The sequence below is a fragment of the Schistocerca gregaria genome, chromosome 5, assembly GCF_023897955.1.
Source record: "Schistocerca gregaria isolate iqSchGreg1 chromosome 5, iqSchGreg1.2, whole genome shotgun sequence".
Classification (NCBI taxonomy): Eukaryota; Metazoa; Arthropoda; class Insecta; order Orthoptera; family Acrididae; genus Schistocerca; species Schistocerca gregaria.
The window spans coordinates 388,771,191-388,794,920 of NC_064924.1; positions in this window are offsets into that span (position 1 = coordinate 388,771,191).

The following is a 23,730-nucleotide window of genomic DNA, read 5'->3' on the forward strand; positions in this document are numbered from 1 at the left end:
TAGTGGGCATGCGGGAGGCCAGGTGGACGTACCGCCGAATTGCTCAACACGTGGGGCGTGAGGTCTCCACAGTACATCGATGTTGTCGCTAGTGGTCGGCGGAAGGTGCACGTGCCCGTCGACCTGGGACCGAACCGCAGCGACGCACGGATGCACGCCAAGACCGTAGGATCCTACGCAGTGCCGTAGGGGACCGCACCGCCATTTCCCAGCAAATTAGGGACACTGTTGCTCCTGGGGTATCGGCGAGGACCATTCGCAACCGTCTCCAAGAAGCTGGGCTACGGTCCCGCACACCGTTAGGCCGTCTTCCGCTCACGCCCCAACATCGTGCAGCCCGGCTCCAGTGGTGTCGCGACAGGCGTGAATGGACGGACGAATGGAGACGTGTCGTCTTCAGCGATGAGAGTCGCTTCTGCCTTGGTGCCAATGAGGGTCGTATGCGTGTTTGGCGCCGTGCAGGTGAGCGCCACAATCAGGACTGCATACGACCGAGGCACACATGGCCAACACCCGGCATCATGGTGTGGGCAGCGATCTCCTACACTGGCCGTACAACTCTGGTGATCGTCGAGGAGACACTGAATAGTGCACGGTACATCCAAACCGTCATCGAACCCATCGTTCTACCATTCCTAGACCGGCAAGGGAACTTGCTGTTCCAACAGGACAATGCAAGTCCGCATGTATCCCGTGCGACCCAACGTGCTCTAGAAGGTGTAAGTCAACTACCCTGGCCAGCAAGATCTCCGGCTCTGTCCCCCATTGAGCATGTTTGGGACTGGATAAAGCGTCGTCTCACGCGGTCTGCTCGTCCTGCACGAACGCTGGTCCAACTGAGGCTCCAGGTGGAAATGACATGGCAAGCCGTTCCACAGGACTACATCCAGCATCTCTACGATCGTCTCCATGGGAGAATTTCAGCCTGCATTGCTGCGAAAGGTGGATATACACTGTACTAGTGCCGACATTGTACATGCTCTGTTGCCTGTGTCTATGTGCCTGTGGTTCTGTCAGTGTGATCATGTGATGTATCTGACCCCAGGAATGTGTCAATAAAGTTTCCCCTTCCTGGGACAATGAATTGACGGTGTTCTTATTTCAATTTCCAGGAGTGTATCTCACGAAATAAGCGCCAAACGAAAAAAACTGCCAAGAACGGATCTCGTCTAGCCTGAAGGGAGAAACCAGATGGCGCTATGGTTGGCCCGCTACATGGCGCTGCCATAGGTCATACGCATATCAACTTTTTTTTTAATAGGAACCCCCATTTTTTATTTAATATTCGTGTTGCACGTAAAGAAATATGAATGTTTTAGTTGGACCACTTTTTTTAGCTTTGTGATAGATGGCGCTGTAATAGTCACAAACCCATAAGTACGTGGTATCACGTAACATTCCGCCAGTGCCGACGGTATTTGCTTCGTGAAACATTACCAGTGTTAAAATGATCCGTTTACTAATTGAGGAAAAGGCCGATATCGTGTTGATGTATGGCTATTGTGATCAAAATGAACAACGGGCGTGTGCTACGTATGCTGCTCGGTATCCTTGACGACATCATTCAAGTGTCCGGACCGTTCGCCGTATAGGCGAACCTGAATTCAGGTTCAGACACTGAAATCATTTTATTTTATTTCTCATATTTAAACTACCGTTATTTTTTAGGTATCTGTGATGTAAAAAAGTATCGTCTGTGGTGAGAGAGGGCTTGAAAGCTACCTTTTTAGATAGTGTTGCATGTTCCAAGTGCCAACTCAGAGAGCCTTTAAAGCTTCCCTAATCTTGTATCGAAGACTTAGAAGCCAATTAATTCACTGTACTTAATATGATTGAACCTGAATTACCTTCCCTCTATGGCAGCTCCGTAATTCCTCCCTTGTCATCTCGGCGTACTGCCAACACTCCCCTTTTCAGTGACCTGAGGACAGGTATCACCATCACCGTTCCTCCTTCTTCCAAATGACTGCTGTCTGCAGCAGGCTATAGTCGAAAATACAATGCCTAATCTACGCAAATCCAGTTATACATAAGGCACGATAGGTCCAGGGGGTAAGTATATGTTACGTAATTTTAAGTAACGTTAGTTTGTATGTGGTACTTTGATAAAAGGTTGCCTTTTCTGTTATTGTAACATCTCACTGTGTAGGGTTATATAGTACACTGAATTGTTTTTCTTTTTTCATTATATAATGCCTCGGAACAGTGGAACTACTGAGTGTGGCAGTGAACAGTGATTATACGGTTCTTAGTCCAATGCATATACGTGTGTTCTTTCAGAGACTCTTTGATCGTGTATGTTGCAGGTGTTCGATTTATTGGTGTTTTTTTACTAGACTGACTCTTGTATTTTGAAGGTGTTTTATTTATTGGTGTTTTTTTAGACGTTGACTACTGTACTTTCAGAGCTGTTTTATTTCTCAATGTTTGTTTTTGTGTGTTGTATTAGATTGGTGATATTTTGTTTCGTAAATTCATTCCTGAGGGATTGCTTCGTTTATCAGTCAGATAGCTATTCATGCTCATTGGACTGTGATCGATTAGCCTTTCCATGAGACATATTTATACTGAGGAAACCCTTAAGGGCAACAATCAGATAATTAATTGTAGTTTCAGTATAATGACACAGGAATCATTGTTTGCTACCTAACTGAAAAATAGTGGTCGGCTCCCGACGGACGAAAGATACATAAAGCAAGGAAAATTTACGAGAAGGCAAAGCTATTAATATTTAGAAAAATGAAGGTTTATACAGGCACAGCTGAAGGCAAACAGACATTCATACAGAAGTGAGTGCTCACTTCTCATCGACACCTTTGTGTGGCGCTCTTCCGGTGGATCCAATTCTGCTATAGAAAGTTACTAAAAGAAAAATCTGCCAAAGTTTTGTATTCCTCACTGCGACAAGGCAACGAAGTCCCACAAGAAATTTCACAGTTTTCGAACTGAATCTGTCCAAAAAAATAATTCCTTGCGGTGCATTACTTAATGAATGTCCCTCGTAGTATATTTCGTTTCGGAACTTGGATAGTTATTTTATTTAAGGAAACAGGAACGGTTCAGCCACATGTGAAACGTCAAGCACGACGTGCAACAAATGATGATGCCCCAGTAGGTGTTTTAGCTACTCTCGCGGCTAATCCGCACATCAGTACCAGACAAATTGTGCGACAATCTCAAAAACGTCGGTGTTGAGAATGCTAGATCAACATCGATTGCACCCGTACCATATTTCTATGCACCAGGGATTGCATGGCGACGACTTTGAACGTCGTTTACATTTCTGCCACTGGGCACAAGAGAAATTACGGGACGATGACAGATTTTTTGCACGCGTTCTGTTTAGCGACGAAGCGTTATTCATCAACAGTGGTAACGTGAACCTGCATAATATACACTATTGGGCAACGTAAAATCCACGATGGCTGCGACAAGTGGAACATCAGCGACCTTGCCGGATTAATGTATGGTGCGGCATTATGGGAGGATGGATAATTGGACCCCATTTTATCGATGACAATCTAAATGGTGCAATGTATGCTGATATCCTACGTAATGTTCTACCGATGTTACAACAAGATGATTCACTGCATGACAGAATGGCAATGTACTTCCAATATGATGGATTCTGGCGCATAGCTCGAGTACGGTTGAAGCGGTATTGAATAGCATATTTCATGACAGGTGGATTGGTTGTCGAAGCACCGTCCCATGGCCCGCACGTTCACCGATCTTTCGTCCCCGGATTTCTTTCTGTGGAGAAAGTTGTCCGATATTTGCTATCGTGATCCACCGACAACGCCTGACAACATGCGTCAGCGCATTGTCAATGCATGTGCGAACATTACGGAAGGCGAACTACTCGCTGTTGAGAGGAATGTCGTTACGCTTATTGCCAAATGCATTGGGGTGTACGGACATCATTTTGAGCATTTATTGCATTAATGTGGTATTTACAGGTAATCACGCTGTAACAGCATGCGTTCTCAGAAATGATATATTCACAAAGGTACATTTATCACGTTGGAACAACCGAAATAAAATGTACAAACGTACCTACGTTCTGTATTTTAATTTAAAAACACCTACCTGTTACCAATAGTGGTGTACATGTTCCGCTGTTAACCCGCCCACGCTTGCCCGATGGCCAGGCGGGCAGGCCGCCGCGCGTTGTCCACAGAACGGGCAGGCAGCTTCACTCCCAGCCAAGCCAAGCAGAGCCCAACCCGGGCAGGCTGCGGGGAACTCGCCTGCCGGCCCATATTACTGCTGAGCTGCACTACGCAGCCGTTTAGTCTACGCACGTCATTGTCGTATTAAGAACGTTAATTAAAAATTTTTATTTTACCTGATCACCAAAAGACAAGCCCCATATTAATTTCAGGTCAAAATATATTGGGTTTTATTTGTACATTCTTCCTTTACGCGTATATTTTGGGCTTATTATCTATAAAATTAAAAAGGAATTTCCAAATTTGATGATAAGCGTAAAACTCGAGAACGGCTGGACCAATTCGGTTTTTTTTTTTTTTTTTTGCTGTGTTCGTAATTCTCAGTACAAGGTTTTTATGAAATAAAATTTTTGGAAAATCGACCAAAAAATTGGAAAATTTGAGAAAAACTGAAAGTGCGTTTTCATTGTGTCCGTATGTTTGTATTGCATACAATCGTGATGAAATTTTGCACACTATACCTTGAAACCAAGGGGAAGGTCACAGTCTACATGAAATTTCGTCGAGTGCAAGGCAGAGGTTGCGTTACCTTACGGAATTCGACTAATTCTACGTTTGTGTTCCGATCTTGATGAAATTTGGCACATTTGATATTCAAAGCAGGATGAAGGGCTCTGTCTGCTTAAAATTCCGAATGGTGCATGGCGGAGGGTACTTTACTTACACACTTCTGTACCAACCTACAGTTTTATTATAATCTTGGAAAAATTTTGCATACTTGACCATCAAGAGAAACTTCACTGTCTACATAATATTTCGGACAGTGCATGGAATATATATATATATATATATATATATATATATATATATATATATATATATATATATATATGTGTGTGTGTGTGTGTGTGTGTGTGTGTGTGTGTATGTATGTATAGATATGTGTGTGTGTATATATATATGTATATGTGTGCGTGTGTATCTATATATACATACATTTTTTTAAACGAAATGTTTATGATCTTTTTGAAATTTGAGAGATGTCTGACATATTCACAGACATCGTGTTTGTCAATTCGCTCACAGCAAATGTCGTTTAACAGTTGCAAACCATTTTTGGTTGAGCCAATGTGGTATATTGGCTGCAAAAATCTTGATGTTAACGAAATGAATTTTCTGATTCAAAATATAATGCCTGGCGAATTAATGACATACAAGTCGGTTTATTCCGTTACTAACCAAGATGATGTAGTCAACTATCGGACGGAATTTTTAAATTCGCTGGATTTGCCCGGATTACCGCCTCCCAATCTGCAATTAAGTCGGATCGGCAATCATTATGTTGCGATAAGTAAATCAGCCACGTCTTTGTAAAGGCACCCCGCTTGTAGTGGAAAAATTAAAGAACAACGTAATCGAAGCCACAATTTTAAAAGGAATGTACAAAGGTGAAGAAAGTTTGATTCCACGTATCACTAAGATTCCGACCGACATGCGATTCGACTTTAAGCGGTTCTAATTTCCAGTGCAACTTGCATTTGCCATGTCGATCGATAAATCGCAAGGGCAGTCGTTATATGTTTGTGGCATCAATCTTCAAAATCATGTTTTTCACATGGTCAATCGTATGTCGCATATTACCCTGTCGGGAGAACTTCAACATCATTTGTTTACGCACCAGAAAACAAAACTATCAATGCTCCGTATCAAAAAGTATTACAATAAATGCTACCTAGCAATAAACTGCTTCATTGATCACCACAAAAGTTGACAGATATATATGAGTTTTCATAGATAGGTGAAGAGGAGATGAACTAAGGTGGTGGAGTCCAACAGAGAGAGGATGACGAGAAGGATAGAGGGTGGGGGTAGATGGGCCAAGGGATGGCGAGGGGGAAAGGTGAACAGAGACATAGTGGGAGAGAAATAAATGGATTCGAGAGAAAATGGAGGAGGGAAGATGGACTACGAGAGTATGGAATAAATCAATGCCCAGGCAACGCCGGGTTTTCAGCTATTTGTCAAATATAAAAGGATTTCTTCGAGACTTCACAATCTCTCAATACAGTAAATTCTCAATTCGAACCACCATCAGACCACATCTCAAACAGGTATTTGTAGCAAGCAGAACAATCACTGAAAATGGAGATCCTTTGTACACTAAAAGCTTCAGATAACCACCAGGGGCGTGGATAACGGGGAGGGGGGGGGGGTGGCAGGTGTCCCCCCCCTCTGACAGCATGAGCATAGTCTTTTTTGTTTTAGTGGAACGCAATGCAGTCTGTGTTGCACTTTTCAGCACTGAAACAGATGCATATTTGTACTAAAGAAGTGATCCCCAAAAAAGAATATTGGTCCCCTCCCCAGAAGAATAAATTATCTACGCCCCTGATAACCACTGTACTGCAATGAGAACCAAATTAAGATTTTGGAAGTCTAGATTCTTTAACTTTAGTATGTTTCAGCCAAGTGTTACACCAGTTATACAAATGTTTAACTACTTTTCCAGGATGTATTTTACTGGTTCTGTGAATTCATTCGAAGGTGGCAAAATCATTCTAAATTGCCAAAATGCATTTTAACAAAATCGAAGCACTTATTTCGTATCCAGTTCGTCTAAAAATTATAGTACGGGGAATACAATGGCGACTCTGAGCCATTTTTCGCAGCGTCTACGTCTGCGTCACGAGAGTCCACACTTGTAGTCTAGGTCTGCGTTGTCAGGGACCATAGTCCGGAGCCTCATGATGCACTCAGACGACGAGTGTTTACTTGCGTGATGCAAACCTAAACGACGACTGTGGGCTCTCATAACACAGACCTAAACGACGAGAAGCTGTGGAGAGTGGCTCAGAGTTTCCATTATATTCCTACTACAATACGTTCGTGGAAAAAGACGCTCTTCATTTTAAAAGCATTTGTAGTGTCTAGGTCTTCAGTATCTTGACCCTGCTTTTGAGATTCTCCTTAATATAGAAATACAGGAATAAAATTACATTTCGCAATGTGTGTGAAACTCAACAAAATAAATTGTAATTTAAAACCGTAAGGTGTATTGCCTTAATCCACAAATGAATATTTTATTTTTAAAACACTTTTCAATATAAAATATTTACAAATTTTCCTTCACTTCCCCTGAAAGTATTATTTGGGCCAAACCAGATACTCCTAAAAATATTTGGCTACTTTTGCAAACACAAGTAACAGAAAATGGTTTACAAACAATAATAAATGTCACTTGGGAGGATTGAAATCAAAGAGTTGAGTCTAAAATAAAAATGAACTGTATGCATTCCAAAATTTCTATCTCAGAAATTGACGCCCAGAAAACACAAGAAAGAAAAATGCACTCTTAATTAGTAAATTTGCACTCAATCTCATAGTTTCCTTTTTAATGTTCTACTGTATTCTTAATGTGTCTGCTGATTAGTGTTTGAATTATTTATGACGAGATCGTTAAGTCTGTCTGCATTAAGACGTGATAGTTTTTCGCTAATTAGGTTTCCAGCAAAACTAAAAATTCTCTCACTAGAGGCACTAGTGGCTGGTATATTTAATATTTTTCTTGCCACGCACGCGTATCGAGGAAGCCGTTGTGAGTTATTTTTCCACCACTGTAGAATATCTCCCTCGTTCACACAGTGTCCTTGCAAGTATCTGCTGACTTCATCATGTAGGAGAGGAGACTCTTCTGCCCAGTCCTCAAATTTCGCCATTTTGTTCGGTCCTCAATTTGGTTCTTCGGTGCTGTGATTGAGCACTTCTACTGAAACTATACAGGTTCCAATTAATATTTACAGAATAATGTGAAGATCGTACTAGTTGAAATTATAATAGCTTTTAGATAATGCTATCATGTATCGTCCAGTAAAGTCACCAAAAGATCAAAACTAACTGCAGGATGACTTAAATAAGATATATATTTTTGGTGTGAAAGTTAGTAGTTGGCAATAAATAATGAAAAGAGCAAGGTTATCCGTGTGTCTACTAAACTAAGTCCGTTAAAATTCGTTTACAAGACCAACCAGTCAAATCTAAAGGCTGTAGATTCTACTTAATACCTCTGATTACAATTACAACCTACATAAATAGGAATGGACACTCAGAAAATGTTGTAGGCGTTTTAATGACAAAACACTCTTTTGGAGCATTGCTACGCAGTTGCAGAGCCTTTTCTGGTACGATTGATGGAGGAGGTCGAAAGTGTCTAAAGAAGGGCAGCTGGTTTGGTATTATCGTGAAACAGGTGAAAGAGTGTCGCGGAAATCATACAGGAGTTGGGGTGGAGATCATTACAACAATGGCATTTTTTGACGTGGCGCGATCTATATATGAAATTTCGATCACCAACTTACACCTCCGAATTCGAAGATATACCGTTGAGTCCCATCTACGTTGGAAGAAATGATCATCAGAATAAAATACTGCAGCGCTCAGACGGATAGATGTAGGTGTTTTACCCCGCACGAAATTCGAGAATAGGAGACAAATAAGTTGAAAGTGGTTCGATGGACCCTCAACCAAGCACTAGTGTGTGACTTGCAGAGTATCTATGTACATGTAGATGAAGAATATATGCATTACCTTAGGAGCCTACCTTCAGCACACATCTGTCGTGCTGCTTGGTAACCATCAATTTTTTCATCCCCTGTTAACTTTCGTAATGTGCGGTATTTAGGAACCATAAACGTTGCAATTTTATCCAACATACTAAGGCACATTTTCTGTTCTAGGAAGGCACCGGCCGCTTGTTTCAGGTCCTGAAAATACATTTTATCAACATACATATTTCACATGTGGATCTATAATATTCTGATGGAATAAAATTACAATCCTCTTTATCGCTATCCCGTACAGTACAGACATAAGACCACGGTAGAACTAAATGTAGGGTTGGCTCCTTGTCACCCTGTAGATCAACTGTGGCTTCTTTAAACGGCTTAAGACATGCTATAAGCTGGTGAGTTTTATGGTCGTCATAACCCAGCATCTTATCAGAGTCACCTTCGTTATGTAAGACAGCCTTCACTGAATCAATCTGAGAAGGGACTGATACTAGCGTGTCAAAATAACTATTCCAATGAGTTGAAACCCACTGCTTTAAAGATGAGTTCAGTCTCACACAGAGACCTCTTCTCTTGAAGTAGGAAACGGTAGCCCGCACTGTATTAAGAATGGCTACTGTATTTGGAACATTTTATTTCAAAAACTGTTCATTCAGAACATGTTTCCAGACTGTGTTTACACTATGAGCCATGCATGGAAGACGCTGACATATTTCGAGAGCTTTGACAATGTTACTGCCCTGGTCTGTGACAAAACGTAATTTTGGCAATGTCTTCACGAGAAACACCCATAGTTTCTAAGCGATCTTCCATCTCGTTTCGAAATTCGAGCCAGTTTTTGGGCAGTCAGGAAACGCAGAGCACATCAATACATATTTATTCAAAAGCCAGTCTGAATTTATGTAATGCATTGTCACGGACATGTAATGTACACCTTTGTAATAGTCTGTACATAGATCAATTGTACTGGCACATACACCAGAACGAATCGCATGCACTAAATCTGGGAGCATTTTGCTGCGAACTTTATCAGCTAAGGTTTGAACTTTCATAGCTACTGTCACTCGGAAAGGCATAGTATTTTTAATATCAACTGAGCCATATTTTTTACCTATGTCGATCAGCGTCTGCCCTAAATTAAGGAAGCCTTCTCCCTCTATACTGCTAAATGGTCTCAGTTCCTTAGCACACTTTTCGGCCACAAAATCCTTGTCCTCTTTCAAGACATTTACGGAGTGGGGGAACTCCTTGTCAAATTTGCACACATGCTGTAACATCCTCGAGGTTCCCTAATAAGTACTTAAGAGCTTTTTACATAGTTTCTCTTGAGACACACCTACCGATTTATTTGAAAACGTCTCCCTTACGGCACTTGTGCTCTGTTTCGTTACCAGTATGTATTCGCCAGTTGTCAATTTTTTTCAATCTGAATAAAGTTCGACCTATTCATTGTGCTGCCCCCACCGTTTCGATAAAGTAACTGCGGCTAACAACCTGGCTACTCTAGTCACGGTAGCTTACCAACGCAACCTGTTGTCAGGTGCAGCAAGCTGAGGGGGTCCTGTGAAGCTTGGCAGGCCTACAGGAACCCAGGTAGCCCGGGCTTGCGGGAGCCCATGTCGGCCGCATTACCAACCATGCCTCAGTACACGCGCACTCTTGTGTTTACGTCGCGGCAGGCTGACCTGCATGGAAGGTTGCAGAGGAGCTAGGGGCAAGCAGGCTGCAAGGGGAATTTGTACACCTCTAGTTACCAACTGTTCGTCTAAAATTATGAGTCATATGTTTGTGACTATTACAGCGCCATCTATCACAAAGCGAAAAAAGTGGTCCAACTAAAACATTCATATTTCTTTACGTACTACACCAATATGTAATAAAAATAGGGGTTTCAATTTTAAAAACCGCAGTTGATATCAGTTTGATCTATACCAGCGCCATCTAGCGGGCCAGCCATAGCACCGTCTGGTTTCCCCCTTCAAGCTAGACGAGTTTCGTTCTATGTAGTTTTTTCGTTTGACGCTTATTTCGTGAGATATATGGCCCAGTCACTATCAATGGACCACCTTGTATACGATGGGGATCGATTTATGAATCTTTCATGCTGGTTGTCAATACCATCGTCAGTGCTATATGGAGCATCTAATATAGGTTTTATAATGGTTCTGGATTTCACAATGAACATAGGTCATTTTCAGTATTTCACCTTACATCTACATCTACAGACTAATTTACGAATTTTGGGATTTAGAAAAATGAGATTCATTAGACCAGCTGTCCTTTGTAATTCCCTTTCACTTACCTGTATTGTTTTTCTTTCAAACTTACAGCCTGTGTGTCAAGCATGTATGGTTCTCCGCCACTGATACTGAAAAATATGTCTATCCTAACTGTGGCAGTTAAAAGTCAGCAACCTCATCGTCATTATGTTATTTCGCTGTGAATTTATCGAAAAGTTAAGTAACTGGTTTAAGGATTTCTCTCAGTGTTTGCTCTCAATCCAAAAGTCCCACCTTTAATAGCCGTAGCTTTTCTCGAACAGCCTTCCATGCTGCGATGAGCTTATGCTTAGTCAATATCTTGTTGTACACAAAGCGAAATCCTTCGCACTATGCGGCTTACAAACATCGCGCCTAATTCTATCATCCTTCATGTGTAAGTCCTCTCCTTTCTTCAATTCCGTCAATCTTTAGAGTTAAGTCTTACGTTATTTTTAAGTGAGATAATCGTAGCGTATAACTGATTGATCAATCTCAGAAACTGGAGGGAATACGTCTCTAGGTCCTCAGCTTTACATTAAAGAGGCTGAAAGTTTCGCTCTATATATAGACGATATCTCTGTCTATGTACACCTGTCCTCTCGGTTAGAATGCCTGACATGTGTGTGAACTTGTCCATGGTGTTATGTATACTAACTTGCCCACCTCTTTCATAGACACACTATGTGATCAATCAAAAGTATCCGGACACATCCAAATATTTTTTTTTTTTTTTGGTCATCAGTCTACTGACTGGTTTGATGCGGCCCGCCACGAATTCCTTTCCTGTGATAGCCTCTTCATCTCAGAGTAGCACTTGCAACCTACGTCCTCAATTATTTGCTTGACGTATTCCAGTCTCTGTCTTCCTCTACAGTTTTTGCCCTCTACAGCTCCCTCTAGTACCATGGAAGTCATTCCCTCATGTCTTAGCAGATGTCCTATCATCCTGTCCCTTCTCCTTATCAGTGTTTTCCACATATTCCTTTCCTCTCCGATTCTGCGTAGAACCTCCTCATTCCTTACCTTATCAGTCCACCTAATTTTCAACATTCGTCTATAGCACCACATCTCAAATGCTTCGATTCTCTTCTGTTCCGGTTTTCCCACAGTCCATGTTTCACTACCATACAATGTTGTACTCCAGACGTACATCCTCAGAAATTTCTTCCTCAAATTAAGGCCGGTATTTGATATTAGTAGACTTCTCTTGGCCAGAAATGCCTTTTTGCCATAGCGAGTCTGCTTTTGATGTCCTCCTTGCTCCGCCTGTCATTGGTTATTTTACTGCCTAGGTAGCAGAATTCCTTAACTTCATTGACTTCGTGACACTCAATTCTGATGTTAAGTTTCTCGCTGTTCTCATTTCTACTACTTCTCATTACCTTCGTCTTTCTCCGATTTACTCTCAAACCATACTGTGTACTCATTAGACTGTTCATTCCGTTCAGCAGATCATTTAATTCTTCTTCACTTCAAGATAGCAATGTCATCAGCGAATGGTATCATTGATATCCTTTCACCTTGTATTTTAATTCCACTCCTGAATCTTTCACTCCATATCAGTGACGTCAGCAGTCATTAGACTTCGTGAGAGAGCAAGATGGGGAGCTCCGCAGAACTCACGGACTTCGAACGTGGTCAGGTGATTGACTGTCACTTTTGTCATACGCCTGTACACGAGATTTCCACGTTCCTAAACATCCGGAGGTGCATTGTTTCCGATGTCATACTGAAGTGAATACTTGAAGGGACAAGTACAGCACAAAAGCGTACACGCCGACCTCGTCTGTTGACCGAAAGAGACCGCCGGCAGTTGAAGAGGGTCGTAATGTGTAATAGGTAGACATCTATCCAGATCATCAGACAGGAATTACAAACTGCATCAGCATCCACTGCAAGTACTGTGACAGGTAGGCGGAAGGTGAGAAAACATGGATTTCATGGTCGAACGGCTGCTCATAAGCCACACATCACGCCGGTAAATGCCAAATGACAACTCACTTGGTGTGAGGGGCGTAAACATTGGATGATTGAACAGTTGGAAAACGTTGTGTGGTGTGACGAATCACGGTACACAATGTGGCGATCCGTTGGTAGGGTGTGGGTATGGCGAATGCCAGGTGAACGTCATCCGCCAAAGTGTGTAGTGCACAGTAAAATTCGCAGGCGGTGGTGTTATGGTGTGGTCGCATTTTTCATGGAAGGGGTTTGCTCCGCTTGTTGTCTTGCGTGGCATTGTCACAGCACAGGCCTACATTGATGTTTCAAGCACTTTCTTGCTTCCCACTGCTGAAGAGCAATTCGGGGTGCTGATTGCATATTTCAGCACGATCGAGCACCTGTTCATAATGCACAGCCTATGGCGGAGTGCTTACACGACAACAACATCCCTGTAATGGACTGGCCTGCACTGATTCGCTGAGGGTCCCTATGCTGCAGTCTAGTTTTTGCTAAATGCTGCTCCGTAATCAAACGCAGCGAACGGAGAAGCGTTAACGTTTTCCATGGAAACTACAACATGTGCATGCGTCGCAGCATGCTAGAAGGTGTGCGTTTGTGGATGACACGCGGTAGAGAAAATCGTGATCCCTGAGGCAGATCTGGAGGTGGAACAGCGAGGTCAGAGCCACGTGGAGGAGGTCGAGCTAACGAGAGGTCGTGGTAGGGCGGGCTGACTCAGCGCCGTGCAGCGTCTGATTACGGGGCCGCCGCCCCGTGGGCCGCGGAGGTGACAACCGGCTTCCCCCTCCACCTCGACCTACCCTCCCCTCTACTCCCCTCCACTCCGCCCCCCTTCCCGACCCTCCCCGCCCCTCATCGCTCCACCACCGCTCAGCCGTATGTATTATTCAGCGCGGCGGCCGCCCGGAGACGGTGCTAATTCGACGGCGCTCCTTGTACGCATGTGCAGAAACCGCTAATTCGCAAGCACGGCCACCACTCACGTCAGGGTGGGCTGGGAGGCGACCACTTGATGGCAGAGCGAGGCATCCACGGGAGACGGCCGTTCCTGCAGTTCATCATACGTTCTAGGGATAGCTGTGATATTTCTCACGGATGCGGCCACTCATATCACTTCGCCTGTGCACCCAAGATTTCATTTATTTGTTAAGGGAGCGAGGTGTTAGTAATATATTGCATTTAGGCTGCAGGATTCGCTGCAAGAGGTATAGGTGCCAGTTTTTGCTCCGTCGTTCCCAGCTCGCGACAGCAGAGCGGGCTGTTGAGAACTTCTTTCTTTCCAGCAAAAGTGAGGCAGAGGACAATTTAAATTGGAAATATTTGGGAGGTAATTCCCACTTTCTTTATCCGCCAATGTAAACTCCCTATAAACTATGCTCGGTCAGTGAGATAAGAACTGCTTTAATTTATTTATGAGCTACAGTTGCATTATACACTGTCAGAGACAAAGATTAAGAGCCGCGCGGGATTATCCGAGCTGTCTGGGGCGCTGCAGTCATGGGCTGCGCGGCTGGTCCTGGCGGAGGTTCGAGTCCTCCATTGGCATGGGTGTTTGTGTTTGTCCTTAGGATAATTTAGGTTAAGTAGTGTGTAAGCTTAGGGACTGATGACCTTAGCAGCTAAGTACCATAAGATTTCACACACATTTGAACACTTTTGAACGACAATTAAGATCTTCATTCGTATCGCCGTAATGTCAATGAACGCTTTAATTATTATTTTTCCTCGAAGAAAGAATAGGTGTGAAAGTGTATCCGAATCACTCTTGTGAACGAAACACTGCTTATGCCTCGCAAACAACTAAACAGGCCAGGGTATTGCGTTTATCGTATCGACCGAGCGGATGGCAGGAGGGGGGGCGGCATTGCAATCATCATACGCAAATACATAGAACTTCGAGTTCCTGGCACTTGAGAGACTAGAGGCCACGGCCGTGAAGCTCAAGTTCAACGGAGCCAACACCGCACTAGTATCGCTGTCAAGCCTCCTAGAAACATAGTAGCACGCGATATCTGCCCCGCGGGTAATCGTCGCTGGAAATCAACACGCAAAACACCCCGACTGCAACTCGCGAATACGTTCCTCCAACGATAAGAAACTATACGAACACGCAGTAGGCCGAAGCTACACTATACTTGGGCCGGACGTCCCCACGTTCGTGCTTATACAGGCCCAACAATCGCCAAACTTGCTAGACACAGCCCTCATCAAGGGCATCACATGTACGGCCCTGTCCCAGGATATCCTAGACCTTATCTGAATAAGGAACCGCCTCAGGAGATACTGGCAGCGTACCTGCCACCCGTTCCATAAACTGCACGTCAACAGACTCCAGGGAATAATACGGAACAAAATACAAATATTTCGAATCGAACAATGGGGACAGAAACTTGCAGGGATATATACTACACGTCCTGGCGTATGGAAGCTAGCCAGACACTTCACCAGGGAGAAACATTACATTCCCACTCTACAAAGACCAGACGGCCCAGCTTACTATGCGACGGAGAAGGCAGAACTTATGGCCACAACACTAGCAGCGTCTTTCATGCCGAATCTGGCTCCCTCATATCCAGTATTCACACTTGAAACGGACCAGGTGGTTACACGACTTGTAGCCCAACCCACGCGTGACGAAACTAGGCGCGCTAGTACAAATGAAATTACATGGTTTATCAAGCATACCAATGCTAGGCAAGTCCCTGGGCCTGATGTCATTCAAAACTGTGTCCTCCAGGAGTTCACGGGTAGAGCCGTAGAATACCCTGCACACATAACGAATGCCATCCTGAAACACCAACACTTCCCTGACTTTTGGAAGGCGGCCAAGGTGGTGACGGTCAGGAAGCCAGGGAAAGACAACTCCTTCCCACAAAATTACCAACCCATCAGTCTGCTGTGCTCCCTCAGCAAAATTGTTGAGAAGGTAATATTAAAACGCAGCACTAGGCACTGCATCTCCAATGACACCCTAAGACTTGAGCAATTCCGCTTTAGTAATCACCACTCAACAACACAACTACTCCTCCGCGTAGTCGAACAAATAACACATGGCTACTATATGAACAAAGCCACGGGGACCTTGTTCCTGGAGATCGAAAAAGCTTTCGACCGTCTTTGTGACAACGGCTTTATACGCAAACTAAGCGAAGCTGGTTCCTCGGACGGACTGGTACGCTTCATACACTCATATCTCACGAACAGATGTTTCACACTGACGTGCAGGACAAACAATCGACACAACACGGTATCCAAGCTGGACTACCCCAGGGAATCATCCTAGGGCACATCTTGTTCAACCCGGATATTAATGATTTCCCAGCAACACAAAACACGACGTTAGCCATCCAAGCGAATGACACAGCCGTCCTTGCTTAAGTTTGGGAACCGTCGAACATTAATTCACGAATATAGACGGCCCTCAGAACTGCCGAGCTTTGGTTGGAACGATGGTGTATTAAACATCGACAAGTGCGAAGCAGTTCTGTTCATACGCAGACCGAAACTACTACGCAAACATCATCACTTTAGACAGATAACATTACATACACGCCAACTAAATTTCCGAGAGAAAGTCAGATATCTCGGTGTCTGGCTGGACCGGAAACTTACATGGGGGGATCACATCGAATACGTTGCCAAGGGAGCGCACGCGAGGGTCAAAGAACTCTACCCAATGCTCAACAGGGAAAGTACACTGAATAGGAGAGTGTCGACGTCCATCTACATGACACCGATTAGACCTCTGATGAAGTACGCAGCTCCTACACGCCTGCGCCGCCTGCAGATCATACAGAACAAAGTGCTACGCATCATTAGCAACGCTCCACGCTACACACGCACTGTGGATCTTCACAATGAATAACGCCTTGAAACCCTGAAGGAAGCATTTAAAAAACACGGCACACGACTATACAAGAACTCGAGACACTCGAACAATCCTTTCATCCTTACTCTGGGAAACTATGATCACAAACACAGGTGCAAGCATAAGCGGACAAAGACACTACTAGCTACGGCATAACCACCTATGGTAAGCTAACATTCACCAACAAGCGATTGACGTCGGCAAGCCCCTGCATACCAGCAACGTTGACTGGATAGGCAGCTGCTATTAAAGCCGACCAACAGTCTACAGCAGGGAAACCGACGAGTTCGCCCTCTAACGCATAAACAAATCGCCAACATCACCCTACACTGTGCATCTGATATAGGGCCTATCGGACAAAAAACGATGACGAACATAACTGTTACAGGTTTGCTGACGCTGACTAAGAGATCAGCACCGGCACACAGAGGCAGCCACCGAGTAACAGCACAACGTCAAAGGTATGGACATGCTTGATACCCACTACTAACAAAGCAAACACCTTCATGACCTGTCGCAGGCAGCATGACATCCGCTACTGCTCTTACTACCCGACCTAACTATCGCAGAGGCTATTTTCACTTGACACTTTTTTTTCTTCTGCCCTTCAAACCGCTACCCTTCGTTCGAATTTCGACCCAATCTATCTCCAGATGAGAGCGCATTAATGGTTAGCCTTAACCAGACGGACGCAAACATCGCAGTACCCACATCCTGCGACACCTCAAATTAGTGAAAACTAACCCTTTTGCAGGAATGGCAGTAGACATTTTCAGTTGGCCATCATGCCGGTGTGGGCGTGGAGGGAATCCACCTCTATAAAAAATAGTGTGGAACATTGTATCCTGTTACACATTAAGAAATACGTAGTGCTACAAGCAAGGTGTGACTAGCCAAAAGAAAAAAATGCTCTACCAAACAAGGAAACATCTGAAAAATATGCAGGCTTCCTGATGTGAGCAAAACTTAGGAATATAATCTAAACAGTTGTGATGATCCATATTCACAAACGAAACGCGTTTGTTGACAGAAACGCGCCTTTTTTACATGCTAATGGGGAAAAAATTCGTAACAAAAAATTGTTAATGTAGATTAATACATTTAATGTTATAATGTAGATCAACACATTTTTCTAGTATAAAACATCATATGTAGAAATACACTTACCAACTTTCCTCTACGTCGCCCAACTCCTTGGTGCTGCCATTTCTTTCGCCAGTGCAGTTATACAAACAGATTTAATATACCTGCAATAAAAAATTTACATACTCTCTCTCTCTCTCTGTCTCTCTCTCTCTCTCTGTCTCTCTCTCTCTCTCTCTCTCTCTCTCTCTCTCTCTCTCTCTGTGTGTGTGTGTGTGTGTGTGTGTGTGTGTGGTGTGTGTGTGTGTGTGTGTCTGTATCGAGCTGCAGATGAACGATTACAGACGGTTTAATCCTGCCGTACCACTACATTTACATCTACATTATACTCCGCAAGCCATCTAATGATTTGTGGCAGAGGGTACTTTCGGCACCAGTACCTGATCCCTCCAACCCTGTTGCACTCGCGACTAGGCATGGGAAGAATGATTGTCGGTAAGCCTCTGTATTAGTTCTAATTTCTCGAATTTTCTCCTCGTGGTCAATATGCGAGATATGTGGTTGTGTGTGGAGGGGGGGGGGGGGGGGGGGATGTAATATGTTGTCCGACTCCTCCTGAATAGCACTGTTACGAAATTTCAGTAACAAATCTCTCCGTGATGCACAACGCCTCTCTTGGAAAGTCTGCCAATGGGGTTTCTTTACCAGCATCTCCGTAACGCTCTCTCGCCAGCTAAACGATTCCGTGACGAAAAGCGCCGCTCCTCGTTGGATCTTGTCTGTGTCCTCCACCAGTCCTATCTGATAGGGATCCCAGACAGATGAACAATGCTCAAGGATCGGGCCTTGTGTCTGCTTTTCCCATTATCTGTTTTATATGGTCATTCCACTTAAGATCTCTCTGGATAGTTACGTCAGTCTCCAGCTGTTTGTCATCAATAGTGTAGCTGTACAGTAGTGGATTTCTTTTTCTGTGTATGCGTAATGTGTTACATTTATTTACGTTCATGGTCAACTGCCAGAGTCTGCACCATTCATCAATTACCTGCAGGTCGTTCTCCAAATTCTTACTGTCTTCTGGCATTGATACTTTGGTATAGACAACTGAATTATCTGCGAATAGCCTTAAGAAGCTTCCAACGTTTTCTACTAGACCATTTATATGTACTGTAAACAGCAACGGTCCTATCACACTTCCTTATAGCACTCCGGACATTACCTTTATATCTACAGGTTTAGTTCCGTTAACAGAGACGTGAGTTCTGTTTGCAAGGAACTATTGAATCCAATCGCAAGTCTGCTCCGATATTCCGTAATCCACTTTCTTTTTTTTCTTTTTTTTTTTTTTTTTGATTAAACGGCAATACGGGACGGTGTCAAATCCCTTACTGAAATCAAGGAACACGGCATCAACCTGAGCGCCGTTGTCCACTGTCCTGTGGGGCTGAGTTTCGCAGGATCTCTTTCTGCGGAATCCATGTTAATTTTTATAGAATAGCTGCTCATATTCCAAAAACTTCATAATTCTTGAGCATAAAACATGTTCCATAATTCTGCAACAGAATGACGTCAACAACATAGGTGTGGATCTGTCTTATGGCCTTTCTTTAAATGAGATGCGCTTTTTTCCAGTCGTTAGGTACCTTTCGTTGCTCAAGCGATCTACGATGGATTACTGCTGGAAGGGGAGCAAGTTCTTTCGCATAATCTTTATAGGTGTCTATCGCTTGCGCCTTTGTCCCGCATTGTTTGCGGGGTTGGCGTGGTTAATTCGGATTTGGCATGTTAATATGAAGGGGTCGCCGAATGCCCTTCCTGCCGCCACCCCGTACCCCCCGGGATGGAATCAGAGTATCCCATCTGTCTGCATCTAGTGGGAACCATGGAAAAGTGCGGGTGTGTTTCAAATGTATGTGAGTCGTGTAACTGAGGCGGGACGTGGGGACAAGCCCGGTATATACCTAGAGTGATGTGGAAAACCACCTAAAAACCACATCCAGGCTGGCCGGCACACCTGCCCTCGTCGTTAATCCGGCGAGCGGATTCGATCCGGGGCCGGCACGCCTACCCGAGTCCAGGAAGCTGCCCGTTAGCGCTCTCGGCTTACAAGGGGGGTAATTTTTTTCCTAACCACTGCTCTGCACAGTAAAATACACACGTAGAGTTCACTTCTTTGCAGAAGCACGTAAACAAAAAACAAAGACTAATTAATTTACAGTTTATCAGATATGTGCTGCTGCTGCTGCTCTGCTGCGCGTCCTCTCGGCTCGGCGGCTGCCGCTACACATACAGTCTCTAAACATCGTATTCGTCAAATATTTAAAATGCACACAGCTGGTCATTAAGATTGCGATACCAGAAAGGACGATATACGGCCTGAAAAGCTTTAAAGAGTGTTTTAGTGTAATTTGTAGCGAGAAATAACTGATAAAAAAACAAATAGATACGGTTGCGACGTTTCCAAATTAATTAGCACTGGCGTTAGTCAATCGGACAGTTGCACGTGCAGATTCAAGTGGCTCGCCGGATACAATTTAGTGTCAGTTGTTCCCATAGCGTAGATGATAGAGCACAAGGCCGTTCAGCCTTTTGTAACAAAATGAAACGCCTACAGCGGTCTTTATGTTGTCATTTATTGTGTAGCTACAAGTTTCGGCCCTGCAATGCACTAGTAGCTACACAATAAATGAAAACATAAAGACGGCTGTAGGCGTTTCATTTTGTTACAACAGTGAACGGCCTTAGTCCCCCAGACCTCCAGTCAAAAGGATGGACATACATGAACTTGCGCAGCCTCTGGCTCGAATTCGATCTTTACTACCGCCCCATGTCCAATGTGGACCTGGTGGTCAAGGAAGGCAGGATTCGGTTACGATTGTGGACGGGCCGTAATCAGTTACTGTTGGTTGGCTTTTCTTTTCATCACACACAATTTATTTAAAATTATCAACAAATTAAAATAATGGGAATAATTTAATAATTGTTTCACGGCTGAAGGCCTTAATTGCAATGAATTAAGAACTGTTTAACTTGTTGCAACTTACAAACTACAGTCATTAAATATTGAAAACAAGTCGCCAAGGTTTTAAAGGTTAACTGCTGAAATGCAATTGCCGGATTAGAATTTTAAGACAAGTAGCGACAGTCATGGGTGAAGGTCTTTAACGCCAAGAATGGCAATTATTAAAAAAATTGAACACACATACTGTCAAACAGCAAGGCGAAAACAAAAGTTAATTTAAAAGACAGGCAACTGATCACCAAACAGGTAAGACAAAATGATAGTAAATTTGGTAGCAGAACCATTTGAACAACAAGAATGGCAATTATATTTAAAAAAATTAGAAACATGCAATAAAACAGCAAATACAATAACAAGGTTAATTCCAACGGACAAGCAACTGATCACCAAACAGCTGAGACAAATTGCGTTAACTCGGTAATACAATAATAAAATAACAACACAATAATAAAACACAAGGGCTAGCCAGAGACGGTGCTCCAGGAATGCGATGAGAAAGGCAGCCAAGAGTTGCATTCACTTCACAAGCTGGTAACACAGACTAGTGGCAGTCTAACGAATGACTAATGATAAACTGCTGAAGCTACCTAACGTCCGGTAACCAATGCAACGATGGAACACCAGGCCAAAGCCGGAGCCGGCGGTTTGCACTACGTCCTCAGAATAGTGTCCAAAAGGAGAAAGGAACTTAACAAATAGTTACACATAGAATGCAGAAATTAATAACAAGAAGTCGAGGAAAGCTAATTAGATCTACCTTCCCCAAGTACTCAACTCGCTGCTCTTTGTCCCGGTGACACTGCGAGCAGCAACACGAACTCGTCACTGGAGAATCGTGAGATCTCAAAATGGTGGAGGTTTCACTGCTAGGATTAAAATCCACTCAAGTCAAAGCTTGTTGGATCCGGTTGACTACTATGTCGTGTACCCTCGCGACCACAACCCTTCCATCCGGCAGTGCATCAGAGCCGCCAGCGGTCCTGGCGTGTTCCTTCACTGCCCTCTTGGCTCTCCGGAGTCCCAAACCGAACTGCTCACTCACACGGCCCTCAAGAACAACGTCGTCACCCCAAAGAAAGGGCCACAGTTACTACATATCAATAACGCCGCTGCTGCCACTAGTGAACAGGCAACGGTTGCGAAACCAAGTGGCGCCAGTCAACAAAAGCAGAATACAAACAACTAAACGATACAGTTTGGGCTCCAACAGAGGACAGAAACATACAACAGCGCCAACGTGAGCCGCAGCATGGCTCAGCTGTATTGTTCATTTTTAGGAAAGCAAACTAAGTAACAGCTTTACCGGTGGGCCCCTTGAATGTGCTCGGGAAACAGGCTAATTGTATAACTTCAATGCTAATTAACTCGAAACCGTGCGTCATATCAGATTTTTTCTCAACGATTATTTGTCAGCACAGTCTCCCCTGGAACACTCTTACAAGCTTTTCAGACTGTTTCTGGCCACCCTGTAAAAGAAAATTTTACTTTTTGTGCATATACGGTTTCCAAAAGGACAACACGAACTTCCCCTCATCGATTTGATGCACACTGCCAGGGTGCGTAGGGAATGCATAGGAGGAAGATTCACAACAGTTTTCGAGAACATCGGGCGTGCCAATGTACTTTCGAATGGTCGCAAATATGCAGGTAGTCCGCAACCTAGCAAATAAAGGCGTTGGTTCGTAAGCAGGAGATCTCCGACCGAATCTCGTTATTCTTCTTCAGTTCCACGTTAGTGTGCCAATTTGTAGTACTAAAGTAAGCCTTCCCAAACGTACTCCGCTGGTTTTTCATTCTCTGTTAATTCTAACATGTTTCTGATGATTGTGGCAATAATGAATATTTAATGACTCATTTATTATGTACGTAATATATACCCTGAAAAAGGAGAAGAAAACTATTTCCGAAACGGGACTGGAAAAAGGGATACACGAGTACTTTTGATCAAATTAGTACAGTCATTTTTATAGTATTGTATCTACTTTAGTGAAAAGCATGGTATGTAGCCTACGGAGGACTGCACGAATCAGAATGATACAGACCGTAGAAACACGGGAAACATTAATTATTGCTACATACAGCACGTGTGACGAACCGCAAATTTTTGCACGTCAATGATTTTTCAAACTATCTGTTGCGAAATAAACTTGGTTTACGTTTGCAAACGGTTGTCTGTCATCACACAGTTTGGCGGCGTAACATGGGTATGAAGCATATCGCCGTTGTTAGAGACGACTGATGGTGTGCGATTTATGGAATTTTTATGCAGTCTTCTCTAGAAAATATGTCTCTACTCTGCTCGCTTTGTACGTAAAATTTTGTAGTCGTTTTATAATATTCTTCATCCGTATGTTTAAATAAGGCTCCTTGTCATAGTTTCCGCGGTTCCTCTCGTCGGAGGTTCGAGTCCTGTCTTGGGCATGGGTGTGTGTGTGTTGTCCTTAGTGTAAGTAAGTTTAAGATAGATTAAGTAGTGAGTAAGCCTAGGGACCGATGACCTCTGCAGTTTGATCCCATAGGAACTTAACACAAATTCCCAATTTATGTAAATAAATGTCGCAAAGCTGAACCAACGGAGTACGCTTGGGAAGGCTTACTTTAATACTACAAATTGGCACACTAACGTGAAACTGAAGAAAAATAGCGGAAGCCAGATTCTATCTAGCGTCATTGCCCTTATAAAACTAATCGCTTACTCGCTCTCTTGCGGAGGACAGACCGTACAAAGTATGCAACAAGTCTAACTTTTCGAACTCATTTTTTCAGAAACTAACGAGAGTTGCGTCTCCCTGCTTAC